The 25302-nt window shown below is 40.1% G+C and overlaps 1 protein-coding gene across 1 annotated transcript in view; it reads left to right on the top strand.

The window, feature by feature from the left end:
• TIAM2 (TIAM Rac1 associated GEF 2) overlaps positions 1 to 25302 on the top strand; it is a 165754-nt gene that overhangs the window by 12741 nt on the left and 127711 nt on the right. Inside the window, exon 2 of the mRNA XM_066546939.1 lies at positions 17516 to 17657. The gene's annotated coding sequence lies outside the window, so the exon portion shown is untranslated. The remainder of the gene's footprint in view (positions 1 to 17515; positions 17658 to 25302) is intronic.

Below are 25302 nucleotides of genomic sequence, written 5' to 3'. Positions count from 1 at the left end.
TAATATTTTAAGGTTTTTACACTTTGGCCTGTGTTAGCATAAAAATAAGTACAGGGCTATCAGACTTTCCCCACAGGACAAAAATTCCATTTTCCAACCACCTCTAATTATTTCCATTCTGCTGTCTGGAAAGGATCTGGAGACAATTTAGGAAGCCAATTTAAAATTGACTTGGGAAAAAAATCATTTACCCTCCTGAGCCTCCTTAGATGTGCAGCCAGTGGCATGTGATCAATAGGAAATCTCATGCTCAATGATTCTGATGCTCACAAAAGGACCTTGAGACCATGAAATTCAGCCTGAGAACTGCTTACCTGTATGTGTGATTTTTGTAGACATGGTGGACTGAACAGCTCACTTGTTGAAGAGCTTTGTGTGGTGGGGGAAGTGAGAAAGAGCCATTAAAAATAGGCAGAGGATGGCTGTGCTCTTGGAAGTGCCTTGTCATGGGGCGCATGGCCAGCCATTCCCTGCTTTCTTCCTGTGGGAGCTTGGATGAGGTTGCAGCTTCTGAGCCCAGCAGTGACATGTCCAGCCTGCAGTCCTGAGGGTGCCTGTGGGCAGCATCTGTAGCTCCAGCAGCGGAGGGAGGCAGCAGGAGAAGTGTGTGTGCCCGTCTGGTACCCAAGCACTGCTCCTCCCAGGGCTGTGTCCCATTCTTGCTCTGTGGATGGACACAGATTTTTCTTCAGCTTTTCTTGCATACCAGGTCTACATACATCATCCTGAATGTCTCTTTAATCCTATTAGGGCTGTGTTCAGCTGGGGTTTGGATTTGTCACTAATGAGCACTTGAGGTTAGTAATTTTCAATTATGCTTTTCTAGCTCTCAATTAAAAAGGTGGTTGACATTTTATATGGAGAAGTTTAAAAACTTTTTTTCATTTTGACTGGCTGCAAATTATAAAATCAGGACTCATGGGTGTACAAAATAAACATTCTTGAGAAATACTGTAAAAAGTGCTCTTCATGGTTAACATTTAGAATTTTAAGATTTTTTTAATGTGCTTTATGCTATGTTGGCAAATTGAAAAAATATTGGATCCTTATATGGAGAACCAGCAATTTCCCACAGCCCTGCTTTTACAGTGCTGAATGCATTTCATTTTGTGTGTGATTTTCCCCATTCGCCAACTGACTACATCATACAGTTTTTTTGGCATATTCTTTCTGTCTTATGACCATCAGCAGATATTTTGAGTAGCATATTATAAAGCCACAGATCCTTTTTGCTGCCTTGTATTTTTCCGGTTGCCACTGGGAATGGAAAAGATTTTATTAATTTTGTGGCGTCAGATGAGGCTTCAGCAGAGTCTCTGTGCCTGACCCCAGCGCCCGGTGCTGGTTTCCCTCCCTGTTGGCAGAGGAGGGACGTGCCCGATGGTCTCCAGTGTGTTCTTTGAAACTAGCACGATATTGCTCTGGAGAGGTATGAGGAAAACGACTGACACTTGTAAACGGTTGATGCTCTGCAAATCCTTCAGGATGATCTAAGTGTCAAAGAGATGGAGCTGAATTTGAGACATGCTGCTGAAGTGGAGAATAACTGGAGCAAGGAGAAGATGGGACCAGGCAGAGGCCTGGTGGCAGTGGTTGCAGAGACATGGAATATTCTTGCACAGCAAACTAGTGTTTTATGGAAACATAGACTGACCACCGGAAACTGAATTACAGAAATCAGGGAGGGTGTAGCACTGCTGGGTGTTGCAGTTGGTTGTAGGGCTCCATGAGGAATATATTGCCCTCAGGGCATTGCAGCAGTAGGAAGGAATATAGTGTGTATAAACTATCAGGCCCTTCAGAGCAGTCTAAAAATTTGTGGTGTTTAGGACATTGTGTTTATTTTGGGCAGCATTTATAATGAGAGTAACAAGTGATTGCATACTGGAGGCTGGTTCAAGTGGTGTAAAGTAAGATGTGAATGTGGGTTAGCTTAGCTTAGTGGGTGTGGGGAGAGAGAGCTAACATGCTAATCATCATCCCTGAAAGCTATAACTCTTGTGTGTAAGAGGCTGTTCCTTAAAACACTCTGAGGAATTATGAATGGGAAAAATTGAAAAGAGTAAGCTAAAGTAGGAAGTGTAATCTGAATAAAAACATAATCTTTACAGTCAGACTCATAAATAGAACATTTCTTTGGGGAAGGGATGAGTGCCCTGTCCCTCGAGTTTAAATTTAGGCTAGGCAGGAGATCAGAATATGCATTGCTGGGAGGCAACTCTTCACTGGCAGGAACAGGATTGGCTTCAGTATGTGGCCATCAGCAATGTTATTATTGTGAAATGTTTCCTGGAATAATACATGGGGGGTTGGTATCATGAAACAGTTTAGTTTTTGTTGATATATTTCTAAGAGTGAAAATATCTGTGATGAATTGTCGCTGTCAAATCTCTGAGCCAACATTTTTATTAGAGACGATGTCCTGCCAGATGTCCATGTGCACAATTATCTCTGTAGGAGAGGGTGCCACCCAAGGCGATACTGATGGATCATTCACTAAACGCTGTATTGTAAATGACTGTGTATTTAGAGCTAAGAACGTGTGAAAAGGGTGGAGTTTTATTGCTGCTTTCAAGTTTGACTTTAGTCAGTTACATTTGTTCTCTTGCACTTTATGAACGTTAGGTCCCAGACATAAAGGAAGGGATATATTCCATTCACTGAATTCAGACTGATTCTTAATCCGTGGCTACTTCTTACTTGTATAAAATTGGTGTAGGAATTAACATTTCTAGCTTGCCAGGTATGAAGAGTAACAAATGGGGCTAAATCATCAAAAAAATGTCCAGATTATTTAAAATACTTACATTTACTACTACTTTTTTCCCACCACAAAATCCTAATACTAGATTTTTCCAGTGTCTGAGCTGATGGCTTGACCAATAAGCCCATTTAAACGTTTTGTTTCTTTTATAAAAATTTACTTCAATTTGGAACAGTGCTTTATTTTCTCTGGCACACATGCTGACACGTTTTTTTTTTTTAATTTTTTTTTTTTATTTTGTGCGGTATTTTACATTTCATGTGTGTTATTGGGAGGACACTCTCCCAAATAAAACTTGTTTGGTAAATACTTCAAGCAGCTATGTGGAGTTAACTGGTGTTGGATCTCAGGATGAGAGCTTGACATTAACTTTTTGTTCACTTGTATTCTCTATATCCTCTTGAGATAGGAAGTTCTTATTGTTCAGTTATCTTCCTCAGACAAAGACCTTATCATGGAGAATTTTTATGTTTTTCTGTTGGCTTTTTGCTTTCATCCTTATGAATTTATTCGTGGAATTGTTGTAGTTGAGGTTGTTTGTAGAAAATGAATCTATAAGGCGTTGTTTGCCATATTTCACTTGGAATTGTGTACAGAGATTATTCATAATTATTCATTATTCATAGGATTTGTTATTGGCATTTTATAATAAGTGTGTATATAAATTTATTTATTCTTGCATGTATTACTGATATATACAATTTTAAATATATAAATATATAAAAAAATATATATGGTTTTTCAGAAAAAAGATAGGAATGATTAAATGGTGTCTTCAAAAGTTCATAGGAAGTTTATGGAGAAGCCATGCCATGTCTGTAAAGATACACTACAATTCTCTCTGCTGTATCTTATCCTGGTGCCCGCTGTGCTTTCTGAACTAGTTTTGGATCAGGAGCCGTAATCTGTGAAGCTTTAAGCACTAAACCCTGAAAAGCTCCAGGTTCATGGTTCAGCCATGTGAGGTCTTTGCTATCACATGGATAACAGACATTCCCTTTTGCATTCCCTGAATGAAAAGTGAATCAACTAGAAGCATGTTTGTACTAAGCCACATCAGAATTTTCCTCTGAATTAAGGCTATATAATAGGTCCTTTAAAGCTAAATTTGTACAAAAAGATCTGAACTTTTTGTTGTTAGTCTAGATATAATTTGATAGCTGCAGTTTTATCACTATTAAATTTACAGTTTTATTTTATCTGAATGAATTGGAGTGTGGTTAATTTGTATGCAACTTTATATACCACTAAAATCTTCCATATGGAATTTAGATTAGATAAGGTTCCAGGAAATGAGAGTTTTAGATGTGAATGACCATAAACATACTTTAAAGAGTTATACTGTAAGGATTAAATAACGTTTAGAGTTAATTCTCCTGATTTTTTTTCTTGTTACAGAACACAGCAAAGAGTCTAATTCAAGTTCTAAATTTGGATGCATATCATTATGATAATTTGCTGACTCACAGTATTTCATGGGCTATGCTACTTTACATGGTAGTGCAGTGGATGGTGATGTGCAAAAAAAGTCAGCAAAACAAGAATCTCTGAGTAATGGAAGCCTGCCTTTTTGATAGCAATTAATTGATCCACGGTGCCTTCTTAGCACATCATGCTACATTTTCTTGCCTCGGGGATATCACAAGATGGCTGAATATTGATAAACTAGGAAGACTGGAAAGCTGAAGCTATCATCTGATTTTTCTGAAATTTCTGTGGCTAAAATAATCAAATCAAACTTTCCCATATCTTCTTGTTAAAATCAAGAAAGTAGTAAACTGTTTTCCCACCGTTCTTACCCACATTTGATATGTGTTTGTGTGGTGTGTGTGGAAACTTCCCCTCTGTGCCTCTCCTACTAGTCACTGACTTCCACAGTAGAGTACTTCTCCAGAGTAGTTAATGAACTTTGGGGGTTTTAGTTGTTTTGTCTTTTTTTTTTTTTAATAACTTAATTATATTAAACTATTTTTCCCCCTCTCACCATTGCCAACAAGATTTTAGGATGTTTTCTCTCCCTGGTAATCTCGTCAGTTTTGAGAGGTTTTAAAAAGACCTCTGAGGACTTGTTCTGAATCTGAGTCTTTTATGCCTGTTGACCATTGATACATCATTCCTTAGGGGAAAAAAACCCAAAACATCCAGAGGCTTCATTGTGCAGTTTATCAGACCATTAAAATAACTAATAATGTGTAAAAAATGGTGAAGGGGGGTGTGGGAGGGGCTGGGATGTGGGACTGAGTACAAAACAAAGTGAGTTTTACTGCCAGGACTGATACATCTTTTGCAGATACTCTAACTTGCTTTGAGTGGAAGTAGTCTTCCTCTGGGCTTGCATTCTGGTGCAGAGCTCATAAAAATCAATGGAAGTATTTTCATCAGTCTCCTAATGAGTAATGCCTGCAATCTTCTTGTAGGCACAACTGGGTACATGCTGCTTATGTTTCTGGTGCTATTAGGTAGAGGTTATGGGACAATCAGAGCTGAGATAAAAATTTTCAGGAGCAATAGCAGCATTCCTGTGCCGAATTCCTGGTGCTTCCACCACACATCAGCCCAGGGACTGGGGAAAGGAGTGTGAGGGGTGGTTGTGAGCCTGCAGGGCTTCACCCAGCCCTCAACCCCTTCTCTGGCCGCTCATGCCATCAGTGACATGGTTAGTCAGGGGCTCGAAGGCACAGGTTGACTGGGGAATGGTGAAGTATAAAGGGAATTTAGGAATCAGATAGGGGTGGGACCTCCTCACATTTACATTAATTTATGCACTTCTGTGATATGAATACCAAGTGTTTAGAGGGAATTAAATAGTTAAGTTCAAAGCCCTTTATGTGCCTAGCTCTGTCTAGATGGTTTATAGCTGCAAGTAAACAAAAGGTTTACTTACAAAATTGATTTATATGTTCATTTGTGTTCTTGAATATTGAGAACAGGGAGGGAATTAGCAGTATTGCATGAGCTACACTAGCACATTTTTCACCTTATATGGAGAATTGCCTACCACTTATCAAGCGGAGTTAGATGTGCTGTTATTGTCACATTCCTTAAAGTTGGAAGAAATCTTATTTCTCTGACTAAAGATCCAACTCATAAGCTTATATGATTTTGTTGTTTGAATACTGTTTTTTCATCCAGGAATTGTTGGGATGGGCAGTGCTTCTTGAGAAAAATAGCAGCGTGCACATTTTCGCTGCTGTGTTGTGGAGTTCATTCCTCAGCTCGGGTGGAGAAACTTAGACGCTTGCAAGGGAAAATGTTTCTGTTTGGAGTCATCTGGAGCTCCTCCTGGCTGGCTTCTCTGGTCCTGAAGAACACAACAGGAGGGAAGGTCCCGGGAAATGAAGGAAAAGACCTGCATATCGTGTACACGTGGTATTTAAGGGCGTAGACTTCGGTTTTGTCTTTTCTTTATCCCTGTTAAAGATAAAGTGGCTGATGTTTGAAACATGGACTTGTTGAAAGGATTGTGACTGACGGCTGTTGGCTGTGAAGTCATTGATATGGTGATTTGAGGGTGAGATGGAATAAGTGGAAATATGGAAGTGGAGACGAATTGCTTGTTTAGTCATTGATAATCCTGAACCACAGAAGCCTGACAAAAGACTGAATACTTGAAAGGTTAAGAAGGTGACAATTATCAAATTTCCTTCTGTGATAATGTGCCATTGATGGTTGCATTCACTGAAATATTTGCATTTGAAAAGTGGGAGATCAGGTCTGGCTTAGTGTAAGTTCTTCAAATTAAAGGACTGCTTTCTATTTGAAATATTTTTGGGGTTATGGCATTCAGTAGGGCAGTAAGTCTCACCTGCTGCTGCTTCTTGGTTTTTTAGGTACCTAGAGTATTATAAGTTTTTTAGTGTGTGCTCTGCCACTCTTGTGACTTGAGTTTGTGTTGTGATTGCAGAGATTTTTCTATGGTACAGCTTGGAAAGTAAAATACTTCAGAAGGTAGTGATTAGGTGCAGTGGTTAGGAAACCTGGCTTAAAATTGCTGTTGCTGATTTCACTTTCATGCAGACCCAGAAGAGTTAACTGGAAAATGATACTCAGGTTTTTCTTTCTCTATAAAGGCAGTGTTGGCTGTATTTTTTTGAATAATAAGACGTAAGGAAGAATTCATGAGCCTAGTAACATTTGAAGCCAAGAGAAACAAAAGGGTAGTTTATATGGTTAAATACTTTGAAAAACCAACATTTGAAACATTTAGCCAAATGTTTGCATTGCAGTATCCATGCAATTTTGAAAGGGTAGAGCAAAAGATAAGGAGCTTTATTTTCTGTTTTCCTGTTTGTGGTTTTACCATTCTTCCCCTTTTATGGCTCACCAGAATAGTACCAGATTTCTTATCATGTATGGATATAAAAGAATTTAAACTACATATATTTATTTTTAGGACTCCACCCTTGGGCTTTGGATTTTGTGAACAGCTATTTCAGTAAATTTACATCTATATGTGGAAACTGGCAAATTGAATACTGTGCAAATCCACATTTTAAAAAAAGCAACTGCTATTATAGAAGCTAAATGATATCATAAGAAAGCCAAGTAAAAAAGATTGCATTTTTGTTTGCTGCTAAAGGAATGACCAATGCTTCCTGCTGGCTTTTGCACCCTGCAGTTGGAGACTCTGGTGTGCAAATGGCTTAAATAATGCTGGGGTTTGTATCTGGTTGGCGCTGTATAATGCTGGGGCTGAGGTGACTTAAATATACAGTGTGGGCCAAGCTCAAAGCCCTTTCTCGGGCAGAACACCCATTGAAATCACATTTAAGTGTCGTCAGTGAAAGCCTTGCCAAACAAATCATTATGGATTTGACCCCAAAGTTATTACTACTAAATTTCATATGTAAGCCTTTCATTATAGTGTTTTTTAAGAATGGAGTACTTGAATGAATCCTGGAATTCATTATAACTCTAAGTTTTTAACAGGGTATCAGCCTCTTAAATTACATTTTCATTACTAAAACCAGTTTCTTCCTCTTTGTTTTTTTTTCTCCTTTTTTTGTTGCTCAGAAAGAAGTACAGGGGTTCAGAAATATTTTACCTCAGGCAAGCAGTCTACTGAGGTGCCTAAATTAGGAGCTTAGTCTTCCAGCTCTCCATGTGCATGGTGGAGAGGGTTGTATCCAGAGGGGATTTTGCTCAATGCCATCTTTTGGATGTGACTCTGTTATGCCCAGGGGTGGTGTAGGGTGCACTGATTTAGGAAAACCCAGAGGGATGTGGTTGGTTGGCAAAGGACCTCTATGATTTATGATGTGAGTTGTATATAATTTGGTTCAAAATTCCTTTCTAGGAGTTAGCAGGTTAATTTTTTGTCTGCCTTTGCTCCATGGATGATGGGGGTTGGCAATAGAGCTGTGTCCTTTAGTACGGAAGATCTCACATTGTGATGGGATCTTTTTGAGGTCTTCAGTCTCACTCTCTCGTGTGCTTTGTGTCTCTGGCCTTGGTTCCCTTCTGAAGGCTGCAGGTTTCGTCCAGATCTCATGAAGTGTTTTGTGAGTCATGATGTGGACTGATGGATTATGTGACCAGATGTCTGCAGTGCCTGGCTGCTTGTAGCAGCACTGGCTGAACCAGGTGGTCCCTTCCTGGCCTCAGATCCCAAGAGAGGGATTTTCAGCACAGAATCTGGAGGTTTCATACTTTGTACAGCTAAAACTTAAAACTACAGTAATCCAGCCTTCCCCTGTTTAAAATACTGAAGGAACAACAACAGAAAGGGCAGGCCATTAGGGTTTTAAAGCTGTTTTAATGTCTTTTCACTTCCAACTGTATTACACAGTATTAGATATAAAAGATGGTAGATACAGGTAGCAGGAGCACCCTTAAGCACACCTCCCATATTCTGATATCATATTTTCACCTGTGTTTACTTCTGGCCAGCCTTCAGTCATTCAGACAAAAAATTTCCAGAGTGTTTTTTCTGCTTCAGGCAGAAACCTCTTGGAAAGATTTTCACCAAAAGAACTCCAACTGTTTTTAAAAGAATGCATTACAGAAATTTAGAGAGATTTGTCAACTTTATTTAGCCAGTCATTCCTTCAAAGCATTGTTATACCTTCAGGGAGTAGAGGGGGGAGTCAGGGTGCTTTTTGCAATCTGATGGAAATTAATACAGATCTACCAGCCTGCCAGAGTTGATGAAAATTATCTGCACGTGCTCACAAGAGCTTAGAGCTTTGCTGATACAATCACTGAATACTCCCACTTTATAAAATGGAAAATGGGCTTCTGCCTCACCAGCCTCTGTTTGTGCCTGGGGTGATGATGATGATGGGTGGTACTGAACATCCAGCTGGGTAGGTCCATGATCCTTGCTGCCTCTGCTTTGTTGGAGGAAGTGGTATCTGGGTGTTTAGTAGTCTTCCAAATTGATTAAAGCTTTATGCCAAGGCATACTTGAGGCAATAATTGAAAAAATACTACTTTTTTGCTAGTCATCACTCATGCAGTTAATTCCAGTAAAGCTGAGAGTAGAATTTATACTTTAGTCCTTATACTACTCTCAGGAGTGTTGGGGTTGAGAGGTGTGATGCCCAACATTTGGGAACAAGGTTCAAAAAAGAACTTTTGTCTTCTACATTTTTTTTCTCCCAGATTGCAGGAGACTCTATAGGATTGTATTGATAATTCTTTGTTAGTCTAAAGGAGCAAGTGTTGGAATCATGACTTCCACAGAGGGAATGAATCTCTCTGCTTTGTTTAAAAACAGCTAAACATAAAAATACTACTGGGAAATTTTATGAAGGTTGCAATAAACCAACAAAAACAAGAATCTAATGCGTGACATCTTCAAGCTGTTTAAGAAATCAGGATAATGCAGGTTGGTGACTTGAGGGTGATGGCAAAACTAAGATCATATCTTAGTTATTCTGCAGGGTGGGAATGAAGTTGCTGCTGATATATCAGCATTGTTCCAGCCAGAGTCTAAAGGCTTCATAGAGTTTGGGTTACCTCCTCCCATTTTCTTGTTCTTTCACATTTATAAGCACATTGGCAACTCTTCCTTCTCCCTATCTCAAGCCCTTTTAAAATATTCATCTTGCTCAGAAAACACAAAATACTCCTCCTAGTGAGAAGTGCTTTAGGTCTTTGCCTTCTCAGTCATGATCCCCGAGAGGCACTAGGAGCTTTTCTGAAAGAGAACATTTATATTTGCTCAAGTAAGGTGGAAAGGAAGAGGGAAGCTCTTGCCAGCCTCTAGGGCTGGCCAAGTTAGCAGGCCAAGAAGATCAGTATTGCAGCAAATAGATAATTGTTTGCAGAGTATAAATAAATAGGTTGTTCTTATGATCTTTCTGCTAATTTGCTGTGCTAACCCTGATAAAGAACAATATTTTACCACCCTTCAAACATGCATTCACATTTCACACCCAAAGGTGCGTGTTGCCCTGGATGTCCTTGCAGTATTCGTGAGACGCTATTCAGCATTTTCAGCTTCTTGAGATTATTAGGATAGTGTGTAAAGATTGTCCCTTAACACACTGACTGCCCATCTCAAAGCACGCTCCCAACAAAAATGCCACTAATTAAAACTTGTGCGAGCGGAAACGTTGTCATCTGTGTCAACTTCAGTCTGTTTGGAAGAAAAATGTAAGGATTGTTGGAACCCCTTTGTGAACTAAAACAATTAAGCAGTTCAAGACCCTGTGTTATAAAATCTTAGTTAAGAGTTAATCAATGTGACAAATTATGGGTTTGTCTGCCTGTCAGATGGAATTAATGGTGGGTGACCCAGGGAGTTTGGGTGCTGAGGTGAGAAGGAAGAGCTCCAGTGTTTTGCTGTATGTTTGTCTTGATGTGCCGAATTTTTTCAAAACATTTAAACAAAAGAGACTGAATTTGGGTCTCTATTTCAAGTTAATACTTTGAAGCTGTTTTCCCCCACAATTTCTGTTGCTTTTAATCAATTATGAATGTTCTGATGTAAATGCAGAATTAAAATAGTAGGCTATTTTCTTGTGCATGATGTAAGGTCCAAAAATTTATACCAGACGACTGTTCTGGAAGAGGGAAAATAAAATACTTGGGAAAATCTAAGAGAGTATTTTCTGAAGCATATCTTCCTGCATGTGATCTGTAAAATGTAGGTATCTAATTTTTAAATATGGTATCTATCACCACATGTGAGAAATGAGCTGTTGATAATGTTGGTAGCTTTACAGAAAATATGAGACTTGCCTTTCTCTATATGCAACTTTTTGCTGGTTTTTGTTAGCCTCATGGAGAATTTCACAGAAATTCTCAGCTTTTTTCAGTTTTCAGTTCTTTTGAAGGGTTTCTTTTGGGAGGGGGGCAGGCTGGTGGGAGGGATGGCGTTTGTTTGTTTGTAGGTTTTGTTATTTTTTGCTTTGGGTTAGTTGGTGTTTTTTTAGCTTTTTTTTCTTTTTTGGCCCCGAACATTACCACATATTGTGTCTTTCCTGAGGTGTTCAGCCTGAGCTCTGACAGAATAATGCCACTGTTGCTTTAAGCCCATAGTGCTGCTTTATATAGATCTGGCCTGATTTATAGTGTTGCTTTAAATAACAATAAGAGAGTTCATCTCCCTTTCAGCAAAGGTTTATGACTGATCTCTGCCTGGCTAGGAATGTTTATTTTTCTTAAGTTGCCTCTCTGCAAAAATGTTTTGAAATGGAGAGTCCCAAGCTGGTGATGGGGTTTATGCATCTGTTGCTTGTGCTCTATGCAGCTCTAATCCCTTTACCACTAGAAAGATGTGGTTTGTGATGGATCTCACATAGATCAGGCTCAATTCTCAATTTCTCTGTCCTTTCCCTTTTGGCCATCCTGTTTTCAAAACTGTATCATTGAAGTGATCTATGGGTGTTGGCAAAACCATCAGAAGCCTCAGTAAGATTTAGTTACTGCTCCTAGTCCTTTGCAATAACACAGGCTTATTTTCTTTTCTCCATAGCTGATGATGAAATAACTTTGAAATAAACAATTTAAGAAAAAACTTTTCCACCACCAGGGATAATGGCAGAAGGGGAGGGAATCACAGTGGATTGCTTCTGGATGCTTTTAAAATGGCATGCATCAGCTTTCTTAAAAATGTAAACTTTAAATGCAAATCTTAAAATGCAGTATCAGCTTTCTTGCTTGGAGCCATGTATTGATTATGTATTAAGTTGACAGAGGCCAATTGAAAAATCCTTTCTATCCCTGTTCCAGGAATCTGTGGGGCTGTGTTGTATCCTGTGTGGTAACTTGTGCTTTGAAAGTGGATAAATAATGCCAAGTATGAGAAGAAGCATGCATAGACGAAGAGATGATATGAAGCATATAATTTAGGACACGGAAGGGAAAGCTCTGTTCTTTCCTTTCTGCTTAGCCTGGTTTTCTGGTCTGCCCCATGTCTGCCTTCCCAGTGTCACTTTCTGGTGACCAGGAGAAGGATTAGGCTGCTCCTAAAGCTGAGTCACCAACTCTACCTGCCACTTTTCGGGAGACCTTCCTGAACAAAAGGAGAGCAGCAGGAGGATTATTTGCTTGAAATCACCTGGGGCTTTTGTTACTCAACCTGTGAAAAGGAAATGGTGTCTACCTTGGTCACAGTGGGCAGTGGGCAAGGAGAAGGTCATGATATGGGAATGATTTCTGTTCATGTGTAGAGACGAGGAGAGGATTTTCATGGAAAGAGAAAAGTTAGCCAGTCCTTGAGGCTGTTCAGAACACCTGCAGACAGAATTGTGGCTCCAAGGGCAGATGAAGCGCATGAGCTTTCCCAGATCAAGGGCAGCACGGGTTATGGTGCAGAGCTACAGTCAAGGAAGACTTACCTGCTTTTCAGGGCTAAAAGTCTCATAATCAGGCTGTAGACCAGCTTGTGCTGGAGGAGTTTTAGTAAGATCTTAAAAAAGAGTGAGGAAACCTTCAAATAAGGTTTTCTCTTTGACTGTCTTCCTAGGTGGGGACACTGAAACCACTGGCTGGCTGGAAGTATACCTGGTTTCAGTTGTGGTATGCACTTAATGCTGTGCACATTCCTGTCTAGTATCAGTGTCATTCCTACTTCCTTGCCTGAGCCAACTAATTCAAGACTGCAGGTCTTGGGCAGAGCTTTGCAAATGCATATTGAACCTCCAGGCTTGCTGTGCTTATTTTGTAAAATTAAAATAATTAAAAAAACCAAGAAAGTAGATGACTATGAAATTCAAGGCAAGAAAATGTGAGACTTCCTAAAGAATAACGTAAAATAAAAATTATCTCAGAAGTTTAAGACTGAAAGCTTGTTGTGTTGTGGGGTTTTGCTCCTCCTTTTGAAGTTGAATAAAGAGGAAAGCAGTTTGATGCAGAACTAATTATTCTACAGTTCTCTCGGGTTGAGTGATCTGTGTTCAGTCACACCTTCTTCAGGTAACTCAAGTGCATTAATCAATGATCATCTTTCTAATTAAACTGCTGAGTAGAGAGAGGATTTAGAGGATGATCATTAGTTTTGTGTAGAATCAGTATATTAAGGGAAAGTAGTGTTAACAAGATGTTCCTTTTTCCCATATGATCAGTCAAAGGTTAGGAAAAAGGTCAGAACTTTTGTTTGTATGTTGCCTCTGAAGTGGAAATCATCAACAAAAATCAGAAAAAAAATTCAAGTGCTTTCAGGAATACATTTTGAAATTAGCAAGAAAGGTAGGGAAATAAGTGCTTTGGATCATCCCAGACATACATATCTGCTTGGCTCTGCTCTGCATCTGACAGAGCAGTTAGGATAGATCCTGAAACTTGGCTTGGGAAGGGGAGATTTCCTGAAACAGACACCCAGGCACCGGGAAGTGAAGTCCAGCTTTCCTGGTGCAGACAGCTTCTGCCTTCTGGGCAGAGCAGCATGCTGTGGCACTGCCCTGCCTTTGTGGGCAGGCTGAATGGATGTGCTCAGCCAATGGTCCCTTCCCAAGGACTGGAGGATTTGCTGCCCCAGAGCAGAGCTGAAGCTCATTGTGTCACTGGGCAGCCTGAGCACTCAGGAGCTGATTCTATGCTGAATGTGTGAATGTCCTCTGTCATGTCCAGTATGACACGTGGTGCATTTAGAGTTGTTCAGTGGGGCTGGAAAAGTTGCAGGATTTTTGTTTGTTTTCTGTAAGCAGGAGCAGCTTTCCAGCCGGCTATCCCCAAATTTCTCTAGGGGAAAGGGGAGGGATGGCTAAGAAAACCATGTGAAGCAAGCTGATGGACGGCTGCAGAAAGCTGCAACAGCTGCCACAAGCTATTCACTGGTGTTTGGTTGAATATAGATGTCACAGATGAAGTTAAAATCTCTCTCTGGTGATTGACAGGGCAAGGTCTGGCTGTATATCTTGTAGAGTTGTTTGCAGTGCGTTTTATAGGAGGGTACTGTGCTGTACTTGGTTTATCTACCAGTTCTCTCGGGTTGAGTGATCTGTGGCTAACCCTGGGGGGAGCCACATGGATAATAAGCGTCACTTCTCTGCTCCCTTCTTGCCAGACCTGTTGAGGTTCAGTAGCAGCTCATACCTCTCTTTTGACACACGTGTACTGCAGCTCAGGGGGATGGAGGTGTCTGTAGAGTTTGTCTTCCTGAATTGCTCAGCGCCTCATCATTGTACACTGGCTTTAACCAGAGGCTATAGTTTTTAATGACTGTGCCTGGCAACCCAGCAAAAAAAATCCAAAAAACCCATCAGTCGGTGTTTGCTCCCTGCTTGTGCAGACAGCACCTGCCCTGAGTTTGTACAGCCCTTCCCAGGTCACTGTTGAGGAACTACATCTGTGACTTTAAGTGTTGCTATTGTGTGTATAATGTAATTCACTCTTTGTTTACAGAAGAGCTGGAAGGGCCCATGGTAGCTTTGTACTAAGGACTTTGCTTCAGTGCCATGCCTGCTAGCCATTTGCTGGTGTTTATTTTTGTGTGCCTCCCGTTCAACAGGAAAATGAAAATGTGAGTACTAGATGAATGACAAACCAAGGTTGTTACCATAGCACATACTGCCTAATCTATGCTGTTAAGACTTTCACAGCTATGCCTACCTGTCTGTCCTTAACTAAATGACAGAGCCTAGGGTGTTGTATATGCCATGCTTAGTGTATGGGATTTTTGTCCTTGTTTGTTGGCAGGAGGCAAAAATCTCAGTCTAGGACGTGTGAGGTTTATGTGACTATTACTTTAGTACAGCAGTTCTTTCTTTTTTGACTACTACTTTATCTTTTTTTTTGACACATGGAAGTTTTTTTTTTTTGTAGATTGATTCCTTCAGAAGTGCTTTGCCCTTGGTAGAAGTTTAATGGGAAGGGTTGGTATTAAAGACATTTTGGGGAAAGGAAAAAGAGAGGAGTGTTGTAAGCTGGTATGAAATGCCCATTTCCTCCTAGCCTGCTAGAAAAAGATACCTGAATGTGTAAAAGACTGTATGTATGGAGCAATATTCTACCCTATAGATTTTTCTTATGTTAAGCCTTATTATTCAAGATTGTGCAGATCCAGAGAGATGGGTATTGCAGATCTGGCAGAGCATTGCTGGGAAGTTTGTATTCACCACGGCAAACTTCCTTCAATATTTGATGGACTGCTTGCGGGGGAGCACTGTGACCTCCCCAAGAGGTTGCTTACTGGGAGGGCTGGAAGCACTTCAAAAAACTTGGCCCTCTACCCTGGCCAGGAAGTTTTCTTCAAACAGAGCAGGGCATCATCCTCAGTAAGTGTTCAAGTAAGACCTGACAGGTAAGGAGGGACTCCTGTGATACTTTGCCATAAATCAGTTCTTTTGTATCAAAATAGCATACCATCTGCCTGCTATAAATGTTGTGTTCTTGTTCCAATGCAGGTAGAAATGTTTTAGGTGGACATTTACAAATCTGTGATGACTGAGTACTGTGAGATCACCCTGGCTGTATTAGCTAACAGCTAGCTGCATTCCCTTATAGGTATGGGCCAGCAAAAATCCAGGAGGGTCAGGTTTGCCCATAAGGGCAGAGTATAACACTGCATTGTTGAAATTACACATATCTCCTGACAGATCTTACATTTAGCTCTGTACTGGGTGTCACTCCGTGCCCATCAAACTATTAGTAAAGAAGCCATGTCTGTGAAGAGCTGGAAATGTGGTTCCAGCTGGAAAGGAAAATGCTTGAGCAGCACTCTTCAGTGAGCTGAAACATGGGAAGAAAAAGGGCACTTTTCAGTTCAGGGGTTTTGCAGATGAGAGCAATTGCCCCGGGTTTTGAGTCTTAGCTGCTGGTGTTCAGGAACTGAACCCCATGGTGAAGGAAGCCCTGTGTGGCTTTGAGGAGTGGAGCCATGCTGTGCCATTGTGTAGCAAAAGGAAATGTGACAAAAAATAAAGGTTGGGCACAGTAGCAGTGCTATGAACTTTGGGAAGGACAGTATCTGTGACACATGGATCATGGCAGTGTTATCTGAATGCCATAATCATGGCACTTGCAGCCTTGTCCTGCAGCTCTTGGCTCTGTGTCTCTTACAGCCATGATTAGGAGGGCTTTGGTGGTCTGAGCTCTAAATGTTCTGTGTAGATAGATACACCTTTCCCCACCAGCAAAGCAGGTCTGTGTATTTGGAGTTTAACAAATTTTGTGTAACAACTTTGGTTTTTTGTGTAACAACTAAGAATTTAGTTGCATTTTATTAGTTACATTTTATATACGTGCATTTCCTCTTGGGTGTAACTTGCAGCCTGATGCTGCTTTTTACTTCGCTGGCTCACTGTTAATTCGTCCATTTTGTGTGGTGGTTTTGCAGCTTGTATTATTTGCTATTTTGTTTGCGTTTTATTTTAATGGAACAGCCTTTATTTTCAGTGAAGTCAGTTTAGGACTTTGCTCTAATTCCACTGCCTTTGGAAGCATGAGTATGATAAAATTCTTGTGTTAATTTTAATTATGTTTTATGTCAGCTTAACCATTGTAGATATCAGGATATTTTTATGACAAGGTGCTTTGTGCTGTGAAGAAGCTGTTTAAGATCAGCTGTGCCAATTTGAACATCAGAGAAAACATTATAATACAGTCTGACATTTTGCAGAATGAAAATGACAGGCTTTGTAGAGCATGAAGTTCTCCTTGCCAGCTTTTGTGAGCTCAGTTAGTCACTCTGCTTGTTCAATGCACATACATTGAGGATGGCTGGTGTCTGTTTTAACATTTTCAGGTGACGTGGGCAAAGGAGCAGCTGATTGCTCCACATCAGTCTCCTCAAAAGCAGTGGCTAGCTTTTCAAAGCCTGGCTTGGTTGGTGCAAGAGGGCTTCCATGGGAAATTTTTGTACCTGACATACAGATATTTTGTAGAGGTCCTGGCCGGGATTTGATAGAAGCTTTAAATATGAACACATGGAAACAGGCAATACTGTTGTGGTACAGGCATAGTTAGTGGTTAGGGCCACCAGTGTAGAAAAGGGACTGTGATAGTGCTGACCTGTTTCAAGCCTGTTGTGCTGACCTGTTTCCAGGTTGAGTGTTTCCTAGATGGAAACTTGGGCCACTTAACACTTGCTTTTCTTGAAGCAGGTGGTTGTAATGTGTTGTTTTACTGGTTTCTATTTTCCATTTGTACACAGAAAGAAGTTTTTGGCTGTGAGCAGTAGTGCAGAATGTGTAAGGGAGGTATGAATTGAGTGATGTTTCTAGATTTTTTTTTTGCGTGAGAGCTGTTGGCTTGTTCATAGTAGAGGTTAATGATGTAGTTGGCAGTGGTTCAGAACAAACCTTATTTCTATTTTCTGTATCTAGGGATACAAGTGTTAACAAAACAATTTTTGTTTTTCAGATTGCCAGTGCTACGAACATAGGGACTTCCAGCAAGAAGTTCTTCAGCTTGTGAAGCCACAAGGACACCTCAGCCCCTCTCTGTGCTTTGACTCATGATGCAGAGGAAACAAGACATTTAGAGAGCAAATAAGTTATGCAAGGTTTGTTTGGGTTTTTTTTGTTGATTTGTGTATTTCTGAGTGGGTAAATTGCATTATGAAACATTATAGGCATGGAGCCAGATAGAACCAGGTTAAAATTTGCTTTAGTCCATGGATCTTAATGTTTCATATTGGGTGGGTGTTTTTGAGGCTTTAGAATCAACCAATAGAGAACAACAGCACAGGGAGAAATGTAGGCTATGTGAACTGTTTCTTTCAAGGCATTAATCCAAATATTAATGCTTGTGACTTCAAAATAGATTGTATTTACAAAACTTCAGTCCAGACAAGCCTCCAAATTGTAAACAGCAGAGATACAGTTTTCTATACTTAGCAGGGAAAGGGTGGGGTTTAGGCTTTTTTCTGCTTAGCTCACAAGAGTATTATGATGTGGTAAATTTATCAAAGGAGAGGGAATGGATGAGCAGTATCTGGTGTAGAGTGCATTGTTCCAGAATTAGACAGAAAATTATCAGCAAAGAGAGCCCTACTCCTGATGTCTCACCTAAAGGAAAGAGTGGCATTGCAGTTTAATTCCAGAGACCATCAGATGTCTTTCTGCTGTAGTTAGAAATGTTGTGAATGGCACAAGAAAGAGACAGAGAGGTGCTTTGGTTGAGGGTTTGAAAGACCTGGTGCAACTGAACTTATGATAGGGCAAGTTTCTGCCATCCTTTTTAGTTTTGTCATCTGAGATAATTGTTTAGAGTTGCTTTAGAGATTTTAAAAGACTTAATCATGATGTTTTGTAAACAGGTGATGAGAGTGTTTATTCAACTTTTCATTATTTTTAATTGCTTCAGCATTGTTTGCTGCTACTAACAGAAGAAACTTGACATTGTTGTCAATACCGTGGTATCTACTACACCGTGTATGCTACTAGTTATCACAAAATCCAGACTTTGTTTGGACTTTGTATCAGGAATCCACTGCACAACCCTGACAAAGCTGCCTTTTAGGAACTTTGGGCCTCTGGGCAGTTTGGACATCACAGGGAAGGAAAATGGTTAGACCTCAACACATCCTGTTCATTCTCATTCCCCAGGAGTTTGTCCTATGCAATCACATCCACTGGTAAGGGATGCAGTTCCAGAGGGATTCGTTCTCATTCGATGCTAGGACAGAATTGTTTTTGTTTCCTGACAAACTATTTTGGGGCAAAATTATGCTGAATAAACAAGGGGAATTTGTTGCGGAGTTACAGGGTTTTTCCCTCCTTGATGGACACATACCAGGCAGGTGATGATTAGACCCAATTGTTATATATTATTCAAACACTTAAAAATTAATACCTGTGTGCTCAGTTTACTTTGTAACCCACTTGTCTCTTTTAAAATCAGTACATAATGGAGAATTGCTACATTTTGTAAAAACTTAGAGTTTTGTCACATGCAAGGGATTTAGGACACTGCTGCCACAGAAGTAAATCTGCACAAACTCTGCATAAGCTGTTGTTTGACTAATGGAGTATTTGGCCCATCCTTCTCTAAAACAGGCTATGTTTAATACTAGCATATACTTTCAGGATGTATTATAAAATTAAAATGATTTGGAGGTGTGGTCAGTGTTCTGCTGAGCATGATTACAACAGGTCTAGAGGGTCTTCTGAATTCTGGAGTTTCCCTCCTCAAAAAAGTAAATAATACAAAAAAACAACTCAAAAATAGTCAACTTCTTATTGATTTAGATAAAAGGACAGCTGTGAAACTGTGCCATTGATTGATACAATTAGACTTATTATTCCAGTGTGTTGTGCCACTCTTTATTGCTATAGGTTAAAAGCATCACTGAGATTTTATGCACTGCAGTGCTCATAAAAGTCCTAATTTGCTGTATTAGTCAATCTGTTGGGGGCTTGTGGGGGTTTTTGGGGTGTTTCTTGTTTGTTTGATTGGTTTTCTTTGACCTGTGTTGATAAAAAGAAGTACTGAAGCTTATTCTAAAATTTGATGACACTACTGTCTGTTGGAGTGTCTGTTCTCACAACCTTTGGTGCTTTTTGCCATGTTTCAGTGCTTTGGGAGGGATGCCCTGTTTATTCCCTTGCAAGTTCTTAACCTTTTTAGCAGTCAGTATGTTTTGTTTCATTTTGCCCACATGCAGCTCTCCAAAAAGCAGTGACAACCCAGCGTGAGCTTGTCAGGAGCAGAAGGTGAATTTGCGAACCACGTGAAGGCATGGAGGAGAAAATTACAGCATACAGGTTCCTAATGATAAACACACCGAAAGCATCCTAAAATTATAAAGCAGTGTGGTGCATTAAAGCTCTACTTTGCATTTTGGCTAAGGCGTAGCTGCATTTTTGGACCATCCCTTTAATTTGGTTCTTTTAATTACCTGCTGATGAGTTCCTGTGGTGGAAGCAGCAGGAGCTGTGCCTGCAGCAGTTTCCTGGCATAGTGGTTTCTATCAGACAGAGCAATGGGATTCCTAAGGTTACTTTGAAATCTGGGGTCTCCTGCTGTAAACCAGCAGACTGACACGAACAGGAATCTAATTAAAAAGTCAGAGATATTGAATAAAGCTCACAAATGCCATCTGTTCAGCTTTTCAACCTGAAATTACTCTATGAATTGCAGTAACAGGTTTGATTGTTCCTGCATTTTTGTAGCTGAATTTTGTTACAACAGCCACCCATGCAGGCAGAGTTGTGCAGGCTCTGTTAGTGTCAGTAACTGCTTAGACCTCTTGAAGTATTCCAGCAAAGTATGTTTGGGCAATAGTGCTGGATTAAAGCTTAATCTCATGAGGAAGGCATTGATAACCCTGCAAAGGCCTTGCACTGATTTACTAGCCTGGAGAATGCCTGGAAACGGGAAGGTCCCCATCTGTAGATTTTGCAACAAATTGTTCCCAGGTTAATGTAATTAAAGCAAGGCCTGGTTATTTACCTCCTCTGCAAGTGAAAGTGTTACTCATTGGTTGAAGGAGAAAATGCCAAACAAGTTTCTGGAGTGAGGAGGGAAAAAACTCCACCAAGTTTGTGATAGAATAATCAGGAAGCAAATCAAATGTGAAAAGAAGACCCATCAGTGTTTTGATGAAAACTATGGAATGGAGTAATCTTAAAAACACTTCCAGTAATATGTAATGTTGGTACCAGCAGTGTCCATTCAGTCTTCGTACAAAAATGGAATAGGGACATTGCAGAAAGAAACTTTGTGGCTATTTGGGCAAACCCCTGTGTGTGTAATATACAAGAGGAAGTGTTTCAAAACAGTCTGAGGAAGCAGAAGAAAACTTTTGTGTACTGATGGAAGTCTTGTGGATTGCTGTTAAGCTCTGTATCCAGGAAACAATTTCTTATTGACAGACATAAATAGACATAAATAAAGGATAAACTTAGTAATTTACTAAGAAACTGATTTCCTAAGAAAATCATTCTGGTGTATGCATTTTTTTGCAATATTATCTCATAAGAAATATAGGCCCTAAAGTCTTCAAAGTACAATAATATTACTGTCTCCAAAGCTAGCTCTCTGTAGTTACTGCCTACTCTTTTTTGCTAGTTGTACATTGCTTTCCCTGTTTCCCTGGTGTTCTCTGTCACAACCATGGCCTGCACATGCCCATGCATCTCCACAGCTGGGCTGGTCTACACCATCAGCAAGGATCACCAGCCTTACTAAAGATGCCACTAAGAAATTAGGCATGCCTGACAAAGTTTAAGGAAGCTGCCCTCCATCCACAGGGCAGCTCTCCCTGTTATGTGTATTCAGTTTGATACCTCTTTGAGCTGGCACCTCTGACAGAGTGCTGGGATGAAAGGATCAAAGTGTCACCTTTTCCCTGTGGAGCTGTTGGGACCGTGGTGCATGGACCATGCTACCATGGGAGAGGGAACACTACTTCCCAGGGGATCACACAGGGTGCTGACCTGTGACCCTGCTGGCGTAGTTAGCAGTGTGTCTGCTCTGACTCTGCAGCAGTGAGATGTAGCTCATCCATCATTCTGGAGAGCCCATCCTCCCCTCTGTAACACGAGGTGATGGGGCAAGGTGTGTGTTGGTAGTGCAGCTGATTTACAGAGAGAGTTACCCCAGGGTTTTCCTGGCCTGATTGGCCAGGCCTTCAGTAGGTGCCTTGTGTGTGAGCACAGGAGCAGAAGGAGTATTTGTGTTTAAATTTCTCTGAGAGGCATTTTACTGAGATCACTGTTAGTCTGGATAGGTGCTTGTTGTCCCACCTGAGCCTTAGCTCTGTCGTCGGCAGTCTGTGGGCATTCTTGCTCGGTGTTCTCATGGCTGCTGCTCTTTGTCTGCTCAGAGATGTGCATCCCTGATTGAGGATGGACTCTCATTTGTGCTCCACCATTCCTGTGTCCTGGGAGATCTACAGTGTGATCTATTGGTGTATTGTCTTCTACCCTGATATATCAGAGAGGTCTCTTTTTTTTTTTTCTTAAAATGATGAACATCAAATATTCCCTGCAATCACCAGCTGAATTTGCATATAGAGTAGTCTCTTGAAAACCATGTTATACTTTCATATTGGAGAATGACATTTCAAAATCATTGACTGTGTAATACAGGGTAATATTAAATAGGATAAAAAAATTATCTTGGAAACTGGAGATCCAGAAAAAAAAATCATGGGTAGTGGATATTGAGAATCTTCACTTCAAAACTGAGTCAGTATTTCTTCTTAGCATGCTTATGCCTTGCAAAGTTTAGATGTTTTATAAGAGCATTGTGGACAGTATTAAAAAGAAATTTATGGGGGATTTCATTGCTCTAAAGAATAACATTTAAGAAAACATTGCCTCTTTGTATTTGCCGTTGCAAGCAAGCTTGGTGCTTAATCCAGTGTAAATGTTACATGCATTTATGTGAACTGAAATTTTAATTACTGTTCTGCCTGCCTGTTGTTGGCATGGAAAAATAATTATTGACTGAATTGAATAGAACAGGTGCACCAAATTTGAAGTTTTTATAAACTCAGTTTTAAATACTTTTTATTTTTCAGAAAGAAAAATGTAATGCATAATAATTCACTAGTACTGGAATTCACTGCAATTCCCTGTAGTGATACTACTCTGGTAGATATTCCTACAGTGTTACAGAAGTTGGTTTTCAGGTGGGCTGGGCCAGTAAATGTTGCCTCAACTTATGCATTGAGGCCTTAGGTGAAAGCTGTGCTCTTCATACACGGATACAGCTGCTGTTTAGGTTGCCCAGAGTGGGTAGTTTGTCTATAAATAACAGTTGTCACTGGAGTCCAGTATCTCATACAAGATATTTGGCCTTTAGGTATGTTTCTCATGTTGGACTTATCAGGCCATTTGATTTCCAGAAGCGCTGTTCCTTTGAAGCCTCCGCAGCATATCTGAAGAGGTGACAATATAGTCGCAAAACACCCTTTTCCTTGGGACCAGAGCCAAATGGTGCCACCCACTATTCTGCAAGATCCCTTGCACACTGATCACTGAAGAACTTACCTCAAACCTTAAAAAAACCCAACCAACTGAACAAAAAACCGTCAAGGCCACCCCAGTTTTAGGAACTGCAGTGCTTTTGACTGAGTCACTGCAAAACTGAGTTTTAATGCTGTGGATCTTTTCCTGCACTGTTAAAATGCAACTGGTGCAAGAGCTCCTGTGTTGTGTTTTGCTGGGCATGATCAGTGGGAAGGGCAATGTCCAAAGCTTTGTCACAGGGAGTGATAAATCAACTACCCAGGCACTGAACTTTCAGCTTGTTGGCATAGCAGGGGGAGTGGCAGAAATTGCATGGTCGAAGACATCAGAAATAGTGGTTAAAGCAATCTTATTTATTATTTTAGTTTTCTATCTCCAAGCCTTTTCTGTTTTCTGAGTTGGCACAATGGGTGAAATTCTATTGATGTTAGCGGGAAGTTTGACATCAGCTTTAACAGGACAAAAATTTCACCCACAGTGTTTTAAGGTAGTTTGGGCATTAATGCAGCATTTGTATATTTTACAATTCCTTGATTTGTAGGCAATAGCATAAGTATTGTGTATCTTTCTTCAGTTACCTTAAGAAAATCATGCTTATTTTTGCAGTGGGAAATTTCATGTAATTACAGCAAATTTTGTACTGATTTTTCTCAAAACTTTCTAACTTCCTTTTTTTTTGTTTTAGTGGTGTACAGGAAAGGGCGTTTTTACTGGCAGACTAACTTACTTAAAAAAAATTAACAGTATCTTGACTTAAGTTATACGGTCATAAAACAGGTATTATTTATGAATAATGAAAACTCTGGAGGAAAACATCTGTCTGAGTAAAAAAAAGTGTTATGGAATGACATGGATGTTCTCCTGATTGCAGTCTTGAAACAGCTCTGCTAATTCCATTAGTGCATAAGAAAAAAGAATTACAAGAAATAATTACATTTAAAGTCAATGTAATCTGCTTGTGTAGACCCCTGTGTATTCAAATTAATGTAGAATAGTTCTGCTCTATTTTCCATAGAAAATAATGTTCTATGGATTCCTCATAGATTCTTAGCCTATGACACCAATGTCAGATGTTTTATAATATACTGTAAAGAGATCTGCATATGTGACTTTCATATATATAATTTTCCATTGAAAGTCTGTATCATTAAGGGTGGGTGGGAATAGTAGAATATTGAATAATAATGAAATAGTATGCTGAGATATTTTTTCATTTTCTTGCTATTTTTAACTGGTAAAATTTACTTGGATGGAAAGCAGTTTTCTATACTGTGCATTCACTTAAACCCTCATGAGGGTCTTAGCATTCCCTTAATAAAATTCATGTTAAAATGTTACTGAGTTCATTTGGTTTCCAGGATGTGGTCTTCTGTTGTACATTGGCAAACCTGACTGAAACACAATTATTTCTTTGCATCTGTTGATATCTTGCTGTAAGCTGAATTAATAAGTGCTGTTGAGGACAGGAACTGAATTTTTACTCTATCCATTACCTGACACAGTTGGAGCTCGTGGGAAGGGAACAGATGCTTTTGAGCCTTAGCAGAATAACACATGCTAACAGGATGTTATGTGAATTGTGCTAGGGTTAGTTCATAGAATCACCGAATGATGGAAATGTTTTGGTTGAAAGAGACCTTTTAGAGATCTAAAACTCTACCCTTCTGCAATGAGCAGGGACATCCTCAACTAGATCAAATTGCTCAGAGCTCTGTCCAAGCTTGGCCTTGAATGTTGCCAGGAATGGGGCATCTACCACCACTCTGAGCAATGCAGTGTTTCACCACCCTCATCACAGGAAATTTGTTCCTTATATCTAGCCTGAATCTGTCTTTTAGGTCAGAACAAATAGCCCTTGTCCTATCAGTGCAGGATCTGCTAAAGTCTGGTTTCATTTTTCTTACAAGCTTTCTATTATGGGGGAGGAAGAAGAGAAAACTTTGGCATGAGGCTCACTGCAACTTTGCCTCCATATGACCTTCTTTTCCCCAGCCATTACATGAGGCTTCACCACATATTAATCTTCAGTTTTCTTGTTTTCACAGCCGTTGCAGGCCTCCCCCATCTGTCCATACCCACCATAGATGAACCATTGCAGGACTGAGCACCTAGTACCCAATAAAGCATATTTCCAGGTCACAAATAACCAACTATTCCATACCTTGTTGCCTCCTTCATCCTTTTCTCCTCTTGGGACCCAGAAGCCTGGGAAGAGGGAAGCCTTTTTGG

Source organism: Molothrus aeneus, chromosome 3 (assembly GCF_037042795.1).
Source record: "Molothrus aeneus isolate 106 chromosome 3, BPBGC_Maene_1.0, whole genome shotgun sequence".
Classification (NCBI taxonomy): Eukaryota; Metazoa; Chordata; class Aves; order Passeriformes; family Icteridae; genus Molothrus; species Molothrus aeneus.
Note: the sequence above shows the minus strand (reverse complement) of the source record. Positions and strands in the feature narration are given on the sequence as shown.